Genomic DNA, 13,013 nt, shown 5'->3' on the forward strand with positions numbered 1-13,013 from the left:
ATAAATAAAGCGGGACTTCGATCAGTTAAGACAATAGGGAGAGGTGATTCTAATGGGAGACATGAATGCCCACATTGGGGACCTGGACGGATACACAGACCGCAATGGCAAACTCGTACTGGATATGTGTGAAGGACATGATATTATTGTAGTAAACGGAAAGAAAAAAATGTGAGGGACAAATTACTTGGGAACGAGGGGGAAAGCAGTCCAGTATAGACTACGGCCTCCTTACACAAGGCGTGTATGGATGGTTGACTTTAATGGAAATAGATGAAATAGTACACACTAGACTTTTTTACACCCTTCTTGGCCAAAAAGGGTGTAAAAATCTTGTCCCATGGCTAACACCCTTAAAAGGTGTTTTGGCAAAAAAAAGGTGTAAGGCTGAAAAAATGGTGTTGAGGATGCTCAACACCCTAAAAAAAGGGTGTTGAATCTCACACCCTTTTTTTAAGGTGATGGCATGCGCAGAGGCAATGTCAAACGGCGGAGGGCGCAGCATTGAACACAAACAGCCAATACGTACAAGTTACAGTTGGGACACGGGATGCAAGCAGTACACGGAGTGCATACTTACTTAGCAATACATGTGCTGTTCTTGCTTTTATACCCAGCAGAGGAAAGCCCCCAGATGGAGTCGGTGGGCTTGTCGCAAAAAACTGATATTTTAGCGCTAATTTTGGAAGTATGGATTTTACTACGAGAATATACAAACCAACACGCAGATTTGCAAAAACTTTTTAATTACGCGGTAGTTTTTCTGATCCGTAACTTATAGAATTTTATTAAACGCTTCAACACCCTTCAAAAAGGGTGTTCATTATTTCAACACCCTTTTTCCCAGAAGGGTGTAAAGCTACAAATTAGGGTGTTCGAAACTAAGAAAAAGGGCGTAAAGAAAAAAAAAGGGTGTAAGAAAAGACCGCCAAAGAAGACAAAAGGTGGAGAGACCTCCCATTTTGGAGGCATTTTGTACCTGTTTACACGGGTGGACTGAACATTACATTCTCTACAAGCGGGCGGGGGGGGGTTGTACCTCACGATGTTTACAGCAATATGAATTGGCATAATTTATTACCAGTGAAGCTCTTTAAGCTTCAGGGGGTAGTTTCGGTGGCATTAGCAAAAAAATACAAAGAAAAAGAACTGGGGCACCTGTAAAGGGTGCACCACCGCAGATAGGGTATTACAACAGTGTAGTCGGCTTTCGAGCTTGTTAGAGTGTGAGCACAAGGGGTGTATGCGTATCCGCACCTCTTACTGTACCATTTCAAAGGTACTAGTCTTTTTTGGATTCTAAAAGGTAAAAAAATTCGCGCAGCTTGCAATAGTGGTGCAGGGCTGGAGAAACAGCAACGCTGGGGGCCGACCTACCTTGTTTCCCTCTTGGATCTCCTGGAAATGGGGAGGGGGGGAAGGGGGCACACTGGAACAGCCTTGTAAAATCCGGTTAAATTTGGCCTCATCCCTGAGCGGTCATCCTGGCTTAGCAAGAACATTGTAAAGCTTAGCAAGCATAACAAAACTTAGCAACACCGGAAGAAACTAGGTAGACCCCCAGCTCCGCTGTTCTTTTTTTGCAACTGAACACCTATTTCACACCGTTTCAACAACCTACAGAAAACCAAGCGTGTTGCAGTTGGTAAACACCCTTTTCGCCACACGACTACAGTCTTCTTAATTTTGAAGGTTGAAATTGGTGTTTCACGTGCCAAAGCTAAACTTGGGGCATGTGGTGCACCGAATAAGGAAACGAGCGATCATTGCATAAGAGCAATTATTTTTTTTGCTTTTGGAAATTTCTTGCGAGTAGAGGAGTATATGAGGGGATGTCTTCTTCTTTACAGTGCTATTATGCATCCGAACATGGCATTATTCAATGAACAGCTGAACACCTTTTCCACACCCTTTAAACACCCTAAGAAAAACCAAGGGTGTTGAAGTTGATCAACACCCTTTTTTCAAACAAAAAGGGCGTAGAGCTGGGAAAAGGGTGTTGAGACTCAAGAAAAAGGGTGTAAAGGCCTCCCAACACCCTTTTTCTACTTATGCTACACCCTTTTTTGCTAAAAGGGTGTAAAAAAGTTTAGTGTGTAGCCCAGAGTTTTGGAAGTGACCATAAACGGATAACTTTGGCTTTTGGAAAAATGGAAGGTCAAAAGGCGAAAACGATGGTTTGCGACTTGAAATTAAATGATCAGCAAATGACTAATATTACCAAAAGCCTGGAGACGGAAATCGAGAGACAGCGTACGATAGATTGGGAATACAACGAACTGATTGGTTTAATTCAAGGAAAGCTAAGGAACGCGAAAGAACGCAACTAGGGGAATGGAAAAAGAAAGCCTATACGCTGGTTGAACAAGGAAATCAAGGAAGCCATAACACAAAGACAGCAAGCATCGAGAGAGCACAGGGAGGCCAAGCGAGTGGGAATGCAAGTGGGTAGTGGGTACCGCCTGAAGAAGCTAGAAGCACAAAAACTTCTACAGCAAAAACCTAAACGAGAAAGTGAGCGATGGGTCTCGAATATACGGGCAAAGGATAAAGCCATGCCGAGAAAGTTTTAGAACCATGCAAAGGAACTAAGGAAAAAGACCGAAGAAGTACAACGTCATGTCATAAGCGGTAAAGGCCAGGTACTAAAAGGGGAAGAGGCGGTATTTCACATTCACTCAATGGTACAAGAGAAGTTCACAAGAACGGAGAGAGGGCTACAGCATTTAGAGAATGCGGCAACTGAGGTGCCTACAGATAGAGAGCTAAAGTTGGAGAATCCCAACTGGAAAAAAGCCGAGAAAAATGTTCCAGCTAATACGGCAATAGGGACGGATGAAATTCCTATACGGCTGGTCAACCTTCTGGGCCCAAAAAGCAAAGCACAACTGGTCAGAGCACTCAAAAAAGTGGCAAAAACTAAGCAAGTACTGGACAACTAGCGTAAGAGGAGGATGAAGATGATATATAAAGGTAAAGGAGATAGGGATGATGCAAACTCGTACAGGCCTATTACACTTACTTCAATGGCATACAGGCTGGCAATGCATGCAAGCCATAAAAGCGGAACTACAGGCGTGGATAGAGGGGAACGGCATGTTGGGAGAACTGCAACCTGGATTCAGACGACATAGGCGCTTAGAGGGCAATTTATTTGTCCTAACCCAATGTAAGAGGGGTCAATTGCTCAAAAGCGATTACTATGGATAGCGTATTTTTATATAAAGGGAGCCTACGACAGTGTAGATAGAAAACTTCTATGGAGCATAGTAGGGAGTAGGGCAGTAATTTATACAGCTGTTGTAGGATATCTACAATGAGAGCATGGTGCAAATTACCTGGGATGACCTAAAGTGCCCCTAACCGGTAGTCACAAATGGAGGTTTAAAGCAGGGTTGTCCTCTGTCGCCGTTTCTGTTCATGCTGTATACATGGTAAGACTAGAAATAAAGCTTGAAGACAGTAAAATCGGTTTCAATCTGAGTTTTAGCGGCAAAGGGCAGGAATTCGAACATATCCCGGGACTAATATATGCAGATGACATAGTAATACTAGCAGATAGCAAACAGTGTCTGCAACAGTTCACAGATATATGCGGGGAAGAAGCCACTGAACTGGGGTTAGAGTTTAGCACAGCAAAGTCGGAGTTATGGTTTTTAATGACGACGCCCGTAGCGAATCGGTATTCGTTCAACAAGTAGCAATACCGTGGGTAACGAAATACAAATATTTGGGCATGTGGATAAACGAAGGTCAGGCGTATATAAAAAGTCAGGAGGAGCATTGAAGAATGAAAGGCAAAAGAAACGCCTCTACCATGAAGCACAGAGAATTATGGGGATTTAACAAATATGAAGTAATGAGAGGAATCTGGAAGCGTGTAATGGTACCGGCACGCACCTTTTCAAACGCAGTAGTGCGTGTCAAATCAGAGATTCAATCAGAGCTAGAAGTAAATCAAAGGGCGGTAGGTCGATTTGCATTAGGAGCACACAGTAAAACTGCAAATGAGGCAATGCAGGGAGACCTGGGATGGGCCTCCTTTGAAGTGATAGAAGCGCATAGCAAAATAAGCTTTGAAGAACGACTTAAAAATATTGATGACTAGGATGGGCGGCCAGAGTATTACGGTATCATTGCATGAAAGGCGTGGACACACAGGGGAGGAAAAGAACCAGAAGGCTCAGGACAAAGCATGTGAAACCTGGAAGTGCATGGGAAACGACCAAGGCAATAAAAAATGAAGTGAAAGAAACAGAGACAACGACCTGGAAATAGAGGATGGACGCGAAGAAGTCCTTAGATATATACAGGATCGGGAAGCGGGAGGTCAAGAGGGAAAAATCCTTCGATAATTCAAAAGGGAGTGCATTGCTTTTTGAAGCCATGGCGGGTTACTTGCGGACGTCCGAGGGAAAAACTAGTTCCTGAAAGACACCCACCTTGATAAAAACGCGTTGCGAAATAGATGCCCACGTTATTGCTAAATACAGATAAAGCTTGAGCGTGGGTTTTTTTTTAAAGAAAACAGTAATTATACCCACAATCTAGATTACCGCATTTAAGGCAATTTCAGGGTCTATGGTGGAAATACAGCTGGCGTGGGGTTGCGGGCGCCGTAATTTTACGGTTTGTTCTGAGGCCGCAACCACTTGCAGCGTATTTTCCGCGCTTTCGGGCGTCGACATCACCCCGCGTTGACGGCGTCGGCAAAATGCACGCCGATGTGAGCTGAGAGAGTGAGAGAGAGAAAAATAACATTTATTGAAAGAGCTCCCCCTTATGGGGCGGTGGCGGCTGCCCACAGGGCCGCATCGACCTGGAGGCCTCTGGAGGTGACTGACGCGGAAGGTATACGCCGATGTCTATGCTCGCCAGACATCAACGTCGACGCAGCGCCAGAAAGCATTCGAAAGCAGGCGACATCGTCCGGATTCTGTGTCCATCTCCTGGTAAGGGGTCATTACTTTCGCACAAAACAATCAATTTCTTTTTAACCTGCGGTAATCGGGTGCCTTGAGGCAAATTACAAGCTATTGCTGTTCGAAAGTGCGCATTGCTTCGTGGCTAGCTTGGCTTTCATCGGGGAGATCGGGGGTTTGGGCTAGCTTTTTGTGAGTTAAATACAAGAGCTCTGGCTACATCGCTTGTAGTGTTCGCATGACGGGCTTGTCTGCAAGGTCGGTGCGTAACGAACAAAGTTTATTAACGCCAGAAATCTGGCGGCGCATTCAATTTCATTAGCGGCTACCGTAGCTTGCATAGGGGGAATGATGAAGCGCGGTAGCTTTTCTTGGCCGAAATAAGGGAGCTTTGGTTACATCACTTGCAGTATTAGCATAATTGGCCTCGCCTCCAAGATCGGTGCGGAAGAAACAAGCGTTATCACTGCCGAAATTTGTCAAATACGACCAAAACGAATCACTCGACAATATTCGTTGGCAGCCTCTGTTAGGGTACCAAATTCTTGGGTCCACGCATTTTGTTTAAGCCAACGGTCGAAACGATCCCGGCCGGCCACTCACGGAGAACTTTCAGGAGCAAGTTAGGAAATCCATGTCAGGTGCAACAGGCGGGTCTCCGACAAAGGGAGAGAGAAAGAGAGAGAAATCACTTTATTTTCCAAGCAAGGTGAGTAGGAACGCGTGTTGGCTTCCGGCCGAAAGCTGTCGGCGGCAGTGGTGGCTCGGTCAACCAGAAGTAGCTGCGCCCCCTGTTGCGCGCAGCCGAGCGCGTCCTCCCACTGCGATACGCTGGAGATGGGGTGGAATGGGCTAAGAGGATAGGCCCACATGCCATGGCTTAGTGCGTCCAGGGAGTCACAGGGAGGACAGTTGGGCGCAGGGAACTCAGAGGAGTAGGTCTTGTGGAGGAGGGATCGACGGGCGAGGGAGTTGGTCTGAAGGAGTCGCCATAGGCGCTTCTGAGCGTTGGTGAGAGGGATGCGTGGGCAGTGGAATAACGGCGGCGGGAGAGGCGAAAATGCTCCGTGGCTTCTTGATACGAGAGCAGACGATCGCGTGCCGACCGAGCACTGTGTTAGAGAGCAGGAGCGAGCCCAGCACGGCTGTTTAGTTCTCGTGCTTCTTTGTGGGCCGCCTCGTTGCCTCCCACCCCAGATGGACCGGGATCCAGACGATGGCGAGTGTTTGAGTACGGGGATTTTGGAGAATCCTGAGTGCTGTAGCCGAAACTACCACGAATGAAGTTTTGAATGGCCCTCTTCGAATACGTGATTATAATGTGTGGTGGCAGCCGGGTGATGCGGGATAGGGCTATTGCCGCCTCTTCCGCCGTTGCGGGGTAAGATGACCGTACGGTGAGGAAAGTGTCCGGAGGAGAGCCTGCCAGCTCTCCTGTTCTTCCAGCCTTTCACCATCGGTACAAGCTGGGGAAATTTGTTAACATATGTGGCTGAACAGTGTCGCCAGCGATTTGTCAGGTCAGCATTTGTATTTTCATTACGAAGGTAGAACGACCGAGTAAAATGGTGGTTTCACTTAATAAAAACACCTATGCGCATCAAATTTTGTTCAGACATATGTTGAGTCTAATTTATTTATTATGTCCTCCGCATTTATATTTCCGTAAAATCAATATTGGTGGATTACAAAATTTGCACAAAACCCCTCGGTACAACACCCATACAAAACACATACAAAACCCCTCGGTAACTTCAAAACAGTACGCCTGCGGAGAGTTTGAAAATAAAGTATAGCAGATATATCTAAAATAAATGTAACTGCGATAGACATGTACGAAGTAAGAAACGGACATACCAGCAACATCTGAACAACGTCAGCAAAATATGTGTAAATATCATCCACAAATGAAGCAGCAGCAACATCGAGAGTACGTCCTTAGCATAGTTGAAAGAACGTCCGACATTAAGGTACCACATGCGTTATCTCAACATCCAAAAATTTTAATAAAAATATTGCACGTTGTACGGATGTCTAATAGAGCTACTGCTTGGACATAGACGTTCGGATCTTTTTGGGACGTCGCAGAGATGTTAGTGGTTTGCTGGGTTGTCTGCATACTCTGTGGTGTGAAGTTCCTTTTCCAAACAAAACACCAGGGTTCTTTGGCACAATACACAGAAAAAATGCCAAATAAGCAAGTGATGCCTTTTAGCACTACACTACGGTCCTGCAGGAAAGCCAAACCACGAAGTGATCTTTTTGCTTGAGTGCAAAGCTTTAGAGAAGCCAAGGAAGATTCCTTTTTTGCTGACACCAAAGCTGTGCTGGAAAGCCAAAACGTGTGGCTTCTGCCACTGCTGATTTGCTGCAAGACAAGGCATGTGAATGTATTGCAGTAAGGCATTTGTTGTGTAGATGTCCTTCACACCAAGATAAATGAACCAGGCTGTCTGGGTAACCAAAACCTCGAGTGAGGTTACAACAAAATGTTTTATGTAAAATGTTAGAATACCGTTTGTTATAAATAGCAATTAACGTTTTAATTTGGTTTTGACAGTAGTTAAAAGGCCTGTTGGAAATCGTTGGCTAAAGCAAAACAAAAGCAATGTTTCATACAGTTACAATTGTGTGAAATAGCAACATAATGGTTTGGGTCCTAAATTCAGCAGGCATGCTCCAGCTGGGAATGTGTTTGTAGAGCACAATAATAATAAAGGCATGGGAAAAAAGGGTGAGCTTAGTTAAGTTACCACCAAAGTATTGGTAGACAGAATGCTTACAAAAATTTAGAAATAGTTTGGATACCCTGAAACAATATGGGGAACTTCACTGCCCTGATTTTAAGTTCATTAGTACTGAGCTTAATGTACCCCACATAACACCATTGAAGGACGTTACACCTGCATGGACACAGCAGCGCTTAATATATAACACAGTTCTATTTGAACAGAGGTAAATAAGAGGATATTGCATAAGCAGTCCATTTATACGTAAATTAGAAAAAGCGGGGTTATTAAAGTAAAGCTCGGAAGCATGCTACATGAAAGGGACGAAAGGCGAGTTAATGTTGTTACTAATCACAAATTTCAACCAGCTTGCCGGAAACAAACCCCTTGCATAAAGGGAGTGTGTGTAATCACAAGATTTTTTAGAGAAAAATTTGTGAATGCACTGTACACGTATGCCAGATGGTATTTTGACACCCCAACTCTGTCAGCGCTCTTTTCTGCTGTTTTGATGAACAAGGGCTGTTTGTTCAAGAACCACCCTCTCTTCTCACTTTGGCCACCATTTTTCTTAGTCACTGCATTCATATGCTTACTGAGGGAGCTAGCAAACATGAGGACCACCTATAGGCAGGGTTACCCCAGGCTCACACAATTTCTGGAGAGGCTAAACAATGTTTTCAAGATCCCCAACTGTGAGCTTTCACTTTTTTTGTAGAAAAAACAAAACAAAAAAAAACATCTAAACAGGCCTTTGAGAACTGTCCGAAATCACAAAAATGAGTATTTTGTGCCCGAACTGTCCGGCTAGACCTAACAAGTCGGTCCACATGTTGAATGCCTCGCATAAAAATCAATCAATGAAAACCTACGCTCTTAATACTTACTAGAGACTCACTGCAATGGCTTATTGCATAGCATTGTGTGGGTGGGCTTCTGGTTTCCACCTGTGAAGCCTGTTGGTTGTGTTAAGAGTGTCCAGTTTTGCTGTCAAGCTTCTTTTGAGACTTCACTGCCCTGGAGTGTACCACCGTGGATTCCTTGGAATTTATGTTGGCCATGAGAAATCCTAGTAAATCGTTACAAGCCCCTGAAGCTGGCTGGCAAGTGAGAATTTGTTTAGCGACCACTGTTTAGGGGCACAGTAGGCAGGCTGTTACAGAGGCCACGAAAAAAAAATACAATTGATTGTTCATTAAAAAGACTTCTTTGCCCTAATAACAAATGACATCAATTTTATTTCAAACTTAATTCAAACAAAAATAAGATGATACAGAAAATGTGCAAAGCCGTGGAAGCTCCATAGACACTTTCCAGCTATTTCTCTATGACATCAGAATCTTTTTTGTGCAATTGACAGCCACCGACCTAATCCACCGCAAAAAGAGCATAAGTGGGCGATTGCAATGGGCCCTTCGTTCCGTTTGATCATATCACTTGAGTGCTAACGTACAGTTAAAACACAGATAACTGCGTTCACAGTGCACGTCCATATAGCGTCACTTGTGCCTGTATTACATCAATGCAGTTTGAAATTGGGATGTTTTTCACCATTTCTTTTGGTTAAACTCACCCCATGACAGCCTTGACCTTTGCCTATCAATTACATTTGCAGCGTTCTCGCTGCTTATACCCATGGACAAAACCAATTCGCCGATGCTTCCACGTTCCAGGCACATCTTAAGATTTTCTTTGACGTTGACTATTGAGCCTGTGTAGAACCCATGGGTTTTCATATGCTGGAGTGCATGTATATTAGACACGATGGTCGGCCAAATGTATACCCTTCCTGTTACCGTATGTACAGCTTCTTATTCGACCCTATCGGCTGGGTGTCCTGATTTAAGTTCCTTTGCATGAAGGGACTCGGTAAAATCTGGCCACATAGCATATACCGCCGAATATACAGCGAAACGTGAAAGTTATGCCAATGCAGCAGCTATAGCATGAATCGCCTAGCTAGTGTACCTTTTGAAGGACCCAGGTCCTGATTTGTCGTAGCATCATGTATGTGCCAATGTGAGGAGCTGAATGCATGACGGAAACTACCCAGCCACAATCTGGGCCATGGGATCGAGGCTGCCACTGTTCTCACTCTTTCACATCCTTTGTATCGCAGATGTATTTCTGCCTCATTTTATTGTAGTGAAATGGCTCACCACTACAGCTGCAATAATTTCTCCTAAAAAATCTTTTCAAGCGCTGAATACCATGCATGTATGATACAAGAGGCGCATGCTCATCAGACTTTTCTGCGCACAAAACGTATCCCGGCTAAACAATTTTAAGGCACAATTCAGTCCACTCGAAAATATATACAAAAAGTGCGAGAAACTGCCGATTTTCGAGTCTTCTTTGCTAATCTTCTTATAAGGGAAACTACTGTGCTGGGTTGTACGCGGTACATGTGGGGGTACGCCAAAGATTACCTTTTCTAGCTATTCGTAATTTGCACTTGTAATGTGCACATGCGACCAGTAAAATATCAGTTGCCGCGTCTAGTCTACATCTTGATCACTGTACGTTCCGCCATTAGTTTGGCGCTGCTAAGATACGTCATTTTGACAACACACCGCGATTTCAGGCATTCTGAACTACTTTCTCTCCCCACTTTTTCCCCCTCACTTCTCCCCCTTTTTTTCCCCAACTCCCCTTTCTCTCGTCCACTTTGAACTGTAATTTGGGTCCCAGGTTGGGTACGCAAGCCTGACTGGTATGGGCAATTCTGAATTTTGCGGCCCTGTACGCCTGGTTCCACCCACCATGAGTACAAATAAAGTATTATTATTATTAGTATTCGAGAGCGGTTACATAGCCTCCTTTATACTTCTGTGCCTGCGACGTCGCCGGGAGAACAATAAGAGGGCTCCATCGCTCGAGTTGCGGAGAGCCACCGCTCACTTTGGTGGGGGCGCCACTTACGTAGAGTGACTAGGCCTAGACTGCCGAAGCCGTCGGCGCGCCGATGACGAGCGCGCAGCAGTGCCGGCGCGCGGCCGTTAACACACCGTTGTAGGGCTCTTTTGCTGCCAGGTTGCGTGCTTCCTAACAAAAGCTGTGCTGGTGGAAATACTGGAAGAGCTACAGCCCTTATTCAAAGGGTTCCAGTGATGCCAAACGTAAAAGTAATATTTAACGAACACTTGTACGGCCGAGAATCGAACCAACATCATAAATAGCAGCACGACGCCTTCACAAATAGCGGTGGGCACTGTGCGGAGTTGACTTACGATTACCACGACCCAAAAAAAAAGAACTATAAAAGAAGGAAAATAAAATGCTTAAGCGCATATAAACGTGCTGTTACAAACAGGTTATGACAGGACTTCTTCCTCATCACTCCGGTGTCCGAAACGAAAGAACCATGTACTAAAGGGTGCAGGTACTCAACACTGCACGTGGAGGAGAAGCAATGTGCGTTTCTGCAAGAAAAGAACTCGGTGCGGGAGTAGCACGCCAGCCCACTCGGAACGGCTAGTGCGCGAACAGAGATCGGCGGTGGCAGCGGGGCAGCGGCGGCAGCCCTACGTGACTAGCGCCGCCACTCGGCGGCCGGTGGCAGTCAGCGAGCGGACCACCGACGGTCGCTGGGCGGCGCACGTCGCAGGCAGAGAAAGTATAAAGGAGACTATTGGCGGTGAGCGCGACCACGGGCGGCGCTGCGAAGCGCGCCTCCGTGACGTCGGCTTAGGGATTCTCGCATTTGTCGTCTGCTTCACTCGGGCTCGCTCTCCCTGCTATTTCTTTGCGCTCGGTTGACTTTTGATGCTTGTTCGTACCAGATTTTGCGTGTGCGCAACTTTTTATCATCATGATAGGATTAAAATCGCATGCACTAGCTCAAGGCCCGAGTAAAAATATAGTTTTGGATACCGCTACGGAACAAACATTGCCGGCGTCGCCCCATTCTTTGCGGAGCCGGTCCTGTGCGGAGCGCGAAGAGCCGGAGCTAGGCGTCCGCTTCTGTATAAGCAATCTTTAGAACAAAGGGAACAGCCAGCTGCTAGTAACCGACAACAGTGAAAATACAAGCCCAATACAAATTCCAGGCCTTCGGGGCTGTCGGCTCTGGCAGAAGGCATTACAATTCCCCGTAATCATATGTAAGGTAAAACAGTTTTTGCAACCTTGCCGAACGCTCGAAAGTACTGTATCCCATCTCTTTACGTTGTTATGGCACGAAACTATGCTGGCATACACTATGGGCTTCAAAAACTGTAGATTGAGTTCCAAATAACCCACTGTGTGTCTAGGCGCGTGCTGGTTTTATACCAAGCTTCTAACCAGTATGGAGATTTATTGAGCAAAACGAGTCACGTCTACATAAAGATAGAGTAACACCATGCTTGTTCAGACCTGGAGAGATATTTCGGTACATTTCCCACAGCCATATCTTCCCAATATTCAGATATTCGTTGTAGGAAAACTGCACTCACGAGGAGGAGGAGGAAGAGGAGGAGGAAGAAAAAGAGGAGGAAACTTTATTTAACAGTAAAACCGAGCTGATTAGTGGGCTGGGTCCTCGGTCCAGGACAAGGCAGTAGTAGTGATTTTATTCAATTCTTATACCCGAGTAGACCAGGATTTGTACTTTATGCTTGGGAGGGTTGGAAAACTAATAAGATCTGCTTGGAAATACTCATTGGTTTCGATTCTTGTAATACATGCACGTATACTATATGTTGCATTCGTTAGCGAGCATATCATGCCTTAAACACCGTAATCATGTCATAATTGTTCGGGTTGAGTCAGTTTGTTAAAACAACGAGGGTTACGATAGAAATTCAGAGCACAAAAGCCGCCTTCGAGTACTCTGGAGAACGATGTTTGGGGCGCGATCGCGGTGGCGTAGCACAAACCTTCTCATTGTATTCGCATGTGAATAAACAACGCACGCTACGAATATGTACCTTCTTCCACGCAGCCATAACGAAAGCCAATTTGTGAAGAAGGGAATGTATACGCCATACAGCAAAATATCCACACGATCTTTGTGAGCCTCCCGAACATCCGCAAACCTATTAATAACACATTTGAGACGGTGCAGAACAATTAATGCTTTGGGCACACACACACACAAAAACATTCATCTGATACAAGTCAACAACAACGAAAGAAATAGACGACAGCCGCTTTATTTCCTGCTGTCCGATACGCGTGTAGGGGCCCGCTGCTTGGTACGTGGCATTAGACTGTTCAGTCCTCATAAGAGCATCTCAAAATCACTGTAGGGCGCCTACGCAGTTTGAATACTTATCGAGGAGATCTGAGCGCTGAACCTCGCGAATAAGCTATAGTCAGTGACAGCTTAACTCTGCAGCGGCATTCCTCACATCAAAGGGAAGTTGTGGTCATCCGCAAC

The sequence above is a fragment of the Haemaphysalis longicornis genome, unplaced genomic scaffold (assembly GCF_048455015.1).
Source record: "Haemaphysalis longicornis isolate Haplotype H1 unplaced genomic scaffold, Haemaphysalis longicornis Haplotype H1 scaffold_1, whole genome shotgun sequence".
NCBI classification, from domain to species: Eukaryota; Metazoa; Arthropoda; class Arachnida; order Ixodida; family Ixodidae; genus Haemaphysalis; species Haemaphysalis longicornis.